This window comes from Semicossyphus pulcher, unplaced genomic scaffold (genome assembly GCF_022749685.1).
Source record: "Semicossyphus pulcher isolate SPU_LCO1_2020_fin unplaced genomic scaffold, fSemPul1.0.p SCAF_1, whole genome shotgun sequence".
In the NCBI taxonomy this organism is placed as follows: Eukaryota; Metazoa; Chordata; class Actinopteri; order Labriformes; family Labridae; genus Semicossyphus; species Semicossyphus pulcher.
Genome location: NW_027211603.1, coordinates 36,525,583 through 36,531,904, shown reverse-complemented (window position 1 = coordinate 36,531,904; position 6,322 = coordinate 36,525,583).

Sequence of the window (6,322 nt, the reverse complement as noted above, 5' to 3'; positions counted from 1 at the left end):
ACTCAGTAACACTATAGCTGTCATGGGTGATTTCAATGACGACATATTGAAATCATCATCAATCTGCAAATTTGTTACAGACAGAGGGTATGTTCAGCTAGTGACGCAGTCCACTACAGATAGAGGCACACTAATTGATCATGTCTATGTCAAAACAACACAATATAAAGTGGAAACACTTGTGCTGCCAACTTATTTCAGTGATCATGAAGGGATTTTATGTGTGTTTCAAAGCGCATCTTTTGAAAATGAAACATGATATTACTTCTAATCCCAAAGGCAGTTTGATGTGGTTGAACATGTTGAAGATATTACACCTGTCATCCAAAGGTTTCTAAAGTAACTGGTGGGTAAAGCAAGAATACATGCCTCTGTTAGTCACTAGAATGCTAATTCACGTGTGTCCTAATGACCTGTAAAACCGTATATTTCTAGCTCTGTCTGCTAGTCAGTGTATATTGAACAAGTCGTTTGAATGACAAATTTCTTCAAGAACTTCAACCCAATCAAGCTGCATTTAGGATTAAGCTTCAATTACCATGACCTGGATCACTGTAAACCTTCACAGATAAAGCAGAGAAACTGCAACTACATATGATGGATGTAACTTTTGGGTAAAATAACTACAATAATAAATAATAACTTATAATAAAATCAAATAATAAAATCACATAACTTTGAAAGTGTTTGTTAATGTGTTGATTTGTACAGTGTAATGAATGTTCACAATGAATTATGTGCTTGCCTTTTGTGTTTGTGTATTTTCTGTTATACTTTAATGTACTTCATTACAATTTATTTTAAATAACTGATTCAGCTGCTAATACATTGTTTTAAAACTGTAGGAACATTATCATACATATACATTTGCTGAAATAAACAGATTGTTAAGCCCTACAGTTAAAATCAAACACTTCAGGATCTTTATAAAAACAACTACTAACATATACATTTTTCACTCATAGTCATAGCGCCACCTACTGGGCAGAGCCTGTATCAACTCTCATACATTGTCCAATCTCCACCAAATTTCACAGGTTTGATGAGGGTACCACCCTGAACACATCTACATAATCATTTTTCGCTCTTACTCATAGCGCCACCTACTGGTAAGAGCCAGTAGTAACTCTAATATGCAATGTCCAATCAGCTTGAAATTTCCCATGTATGATTACAGTGTCGGACTGAACAGTTCTACATAATCATTTTTCGCTCATAGTCGTAGCGCCACATACTGGGCAGAGCCAGTACTAACTCTCACATACAATGTTATATCAGCTTCAAATTTCACATGCATGATCATAGTCTCGGCCTGAACAGATCTCCATAGGAATTTGGGTGATGCTGATATCATGACCTACTGGTGCACAGTCCCTGGCTGCAGCACATGCTGTGGGTGCAGCACGCCCTGCTTCTGCGACAAGCCCCGCGGCCCCGACAAGCCGCAACGTGGCCACGGGTGCGAGGGCCCGTTCATCGCCGCTTGCGGCTTTAATTAGGGCCCGAGCACTGCACACAGTGGCGAGGACCTCTTGGAATGCAAGGAATTATTAGGGCCCGAGCACCGAAGGCGGTGCGAGTACCTCTTGAAATTGAAGGAATTATTATTATTCTTTGTTTGTTTGTTTGTTTCTGGTGCCAAATGACTCGCATATTTGGCGGCTTTAACATGCCCCAAAACTCATCAAATTTGGAATGTGCATCAGGTCTGGCAAAAAAATTGATATTTTGTGGGTTTCCCACATGGCAATGGCAAAATGGCTCTATAGCGCCCCCTAGAATTTTAGCAAAATTCAGCCCCTAAAGGAGGTTTCACCTACAGGCCTGAAATTCGGTAGGCATATGTATCATGTCCATACCTACAAAAAAGTCTCATATACATATGCCCATAACCCAACAGGAAGTCAGCCATTTTGCTTTGAATTTCAAAAGAAAGCGTGTTTTTGTCGATTTCCAGTGGTCATACTTTAACGAACTCCTCCTAGGGACTTCCTCCCAGACTTTTGAAAGTCGGTCAGTGTATTGACAAGACATTGGAGATGAAAAGTTATCAAAAGCTTGAGTTTTTGAGAATGGGCGTGGCCTTGGCTGGGGGTCAAAGTCTGATGTTTGTTTGGCAAAATGCCAAAAATGTAAAATCACTGTAACTCTCATATATAGTCTTCTGCCTTTTTCATATTTCACGTGTATGACAAGAGTCCCAGCCTGAACACAATTACATGAAAATATTTCCCATCAGGCCTAGCGCCCACTACTGGAAACAGGAAGTGACATGTTTTACTCTACAAGCCCCTCCTCCAAGGTGGTAAAATATGTTAACCTCAAATTCATGTCAGGAAACTCTTAAGACCTTGATTAAGGTCTGTGACAAAACTTGGTCAGGTTACAACAGAGGGCGTGACCCTGGCGGCGCGGCGAATATAACCTTCGCCATGATGCCTCGCCATGACATTTAGGCTACGATAACTCGCCTGTACTTCATCCTGTCTGCACCAAATTTCACATGCTTGATCAGAGTCCCACCCTGAACAGATCTACACACTCCTTTCCTTACCAATCCTATAGTGCCACCCACTGGTGACAGCCTGTATCAACTCTCATATACAATTGTCCAATCTCCACCAAATTTCACAGGTTTGATGAGGGTACTGCCCTGAACACATCTACAGATACATTTTTCACTCAAAGTCATAGCGCCACCTACTGGGCGGAGCCAGTACTAACTCTCACATACATTGTCCGATCAGCTCCAAATTTCACAGGTTTCATGAGGGTACCGCCCTGAACAGGTCTACATATTAATCTTTCGCTCATAGTCATAGCGCCACCTACTGGGCAGTGCCAGTACTAACTCTCACATAGATTGTCCGATCAGCTCCTAATTTCACATGCATGATGACAGTCCCGGCCTGGACAGATCAATATATACATTTTTCACTCATAGTCATAGCGCCACCTGCTGGGCAGAGCCTGAATAAACTCTCATATACATTGTCCAATCTCCTCCAAATTTCACTTGTGTCATGAGGGTACTGCCCTGAACAGATCTCCATAGGATTTTGGGTGATGCTGATAGCACCACCTACTGGTGCACAGCCCCTGGCTGCAGCACATGCTGTGGCTCATTCACACTCTGCTCTTGCAGCACGCCCCAAGGCTGGCTCGCACCCCGTGGTCGCGACATGCCCCAACGTGGCCACGGGCGCGAGGGCCCATTCATCGCCGCTTGCGGCATTAATTAGGGCCCGAGCACTGCACGCAGGGGCGAGGACCTATTGGAATGCAAGGAATTATTAGGGCCCGAGCACCGAAGGCGGTGCGAGGACCTCTTGAAATTGAAGGAATTATTAGGGCCCGAGCACCGAAGCGGTGCGAGTACCTCTTGAAATTGAAGGAATTATTAGGGCCCGAGCACTGCACGCAGTGGCGAGGACCTATTGGAATGCAAGGAATTATTAGGGCCCGAGCACCGAAGGCGGTGCGAGAACCTCTTGAAATTGAAGGAATTATTATTCTTTCTTTGTTTGTTTGTTTGTTTGTTTGATTGTTTCTGGTGCCAAATGAATTGCATATTTGGCGGCTTTAACATGCCCCAAAACTCATTTGTGGGTTTCGCAGATGACTGTTGCAAAATGGCTCCATAGCGCCCCCTAGAAATTTTCAAAAACGCCTCCCCATAGAGGTTACTTTCACCTCGGTGTATGAAATTTGGTAAGCATATTCAACAGCCCAAGACGCACTAAAAAGCCTCTTGCACCCATACCTCAAACCAAACAGGAAGTCAGCCATTTTGCTTTGAATTTCAAAATAAGACGTGTTTTTGGCGATTTACACGGGTCATACTTTAACGAACTCCTCCTAGGGACTTCCTCCCAGACTTTTCAAAATCGCTCAGTTTATTGACAACACATTGAAGATTAAAAATTATCAAAAGCTTGAGTTTTTGAGAATGGGCGTGGCCTTGGCTGGGGGTCAAAGTCTGATGTTTTTTGGGCAAAATGCCAAAAAATGAAAATCACTGTTACTCTCACATACAGTCTTCTATCCTCTTCATATTTCACATGTATGACAAGAATCCCAGCCCCAACACAATTACATGATTATATTTCCCATCAGGCCTAGCGCCCGCTACTGGAAACAGGAAGTGACATGTTTTACTCTACAAGCCCCTCCTCCAAGGTGGTAAAACATATTAACCTCAAATTCATGTCAGGAAACTCTTAAGATCTTGATTAAGGTCTGTGAGAAAACTTGGTGGGGTTACAACAGAGGGCGTGACCCTGGCGGCGCCACGAATATAACCTTCGCCATGATGCCTCGCCATAACATTTAGGCATTGATAACTCGTCTGTACTTCATCCTGTCTGCACCAAATTTCACATGCTTGATCAGTGTCCCGCCCTGAACAGATCTACACACTCCTTTCCTTACCAATCCTATAGCGCCACCCACTGGAGACAGCCTGTATCAACTCTCATATACATTGTCCAATCTCCACCAAATTTCACAGGTTTGATGAGGGTACTGCCCTGAACACATCTACAGATACATTTTTCACTCAAAGTCATAGCGCCACCTACTGGGCAGAGAAAGTATTAACTCTCACATACATTGTCCGATAGGCTCCAAATTTCACAGGTTTCATGAGGGTACCGGCTTGAACAGGTCTACATATACATTTTTCACTCATAGTCATAGCGCCACCTACTGGGCAGAGCCTGTATCAACACTCATATACATTGTCCAATCTCCACCAAAATTCACAGGTTTGATTAGGGTACTGCACTGAACACATCTACATATTAATCTTTCGCTCAAACTCATAGCGCCACCTACTGGTAAGAGCCAGTACTACCTCTCATATGCAATGTTCAATCAGCTTGAAATTTCCCATGTATGATTACAGTGTCGGACTGAACAGTTCTACATAATCATTTTTCGCTCATAGTCATAGCGCCACCTACTGGTAAGAGCCAGTACTAACTCTGACATAGATTGTCTGATCAGCTCCTTATTTCACATGCATGATAACAGTCTCGGCCTGCACAGGTCTACATATGAATTTTTTTTCGCTCATACTCATAGCGCCACCTACTGGTAAGAGCCAGTACTACCTCTCACATACAATGTTATATCAGCTTCAAATTTCACATGCATGATTATAGTCTCGGCCTGAACAGATCTCCATAGGAATTTTGGTGATGCTGACAGCAGCCCCTACTGGTGGACAGCCTGTGGCTACAGCACATCCTGTGCTTCATGCACACCGCGCTTCTGAGGTGCACCCCGTGTCTGCAGCACACCCCGCGGCCGCGACAAGCCCCGACGTGGCCACGAGTGCGAGGGCCCGTTCATCGCCGCTTGCGGCTTTAATTAGGGCCCGAGCACCGAAGGCGGTGCGAGGACCTCTTGAAATTGAAGGAATTATTAGGGCCCGAGCACCGAAGGCGGTGCGAGAACCTCTTGAAATTGAAGGAATTATTATTCTTTCTTTGTTTGTTTGTTTGTTTGTTTGTTTCTGGTGCCAAATGAATCGCATATTTGGCGGCTTTAACATGCCCCAAAACTCATCAAATTTGGACTGTGCATCAGGTCTGGTGAAAAATTTGATATTTTGTGGGTTTCGCAGATGACTGTTGCAAAATGGCTCCATAGCGCCCCCTAGAAATTTTCAAAAACGCCTCCCCATAGAGGTTACTTTCACCTAGGTGTATGAAATTTGGTAAGCATATTGAACAGCCCAGAATGCACTAAAAAGCCTCTTGCACCCATACCTCAAACCAAACAGGAAGTCAGCCATTTTGCTTTGAATTTCAAAATAAGACGTGTTTTTGGCGATTTAAGCGGGTCATACTTTAACGAACTCCTCCTAGGGACTTCCTCCCAGACTTTTCAAAGTCGCTCAGTTTATTGACAACACATTGAAGATTAAAAGTTATCAAAAGCTTGAGTTTTTGAAAATGGGCGTGGCCTTGGCTGGGGATCAAAGTCTGATGTTTTTTGGGCAAAATGCCAAAAAATGAAAATCACTGTTACTCTCACATACAGTCTTCTATCCTCTTCATATTTCACATGTATGACAAGAATCCCAGCCCCAACACAATTACAGGAAAATATTTCCCATCAGGCCTAGCGCCCGCTACTGGAAACAGGAAGTGACATGTTTTACTCTACAAGCCCCTCCTCCAAGGTGGTAAAACATATTAACCTCAAATTCATGTCAGGAAACTCTTAAGATCTTGATTAAGGTCTGTGAGAAAACTTGGTGGGGTTACAACAGAGGGCGTGACCCTGGCGGCGCCACGAATATAACCTTCGCCAT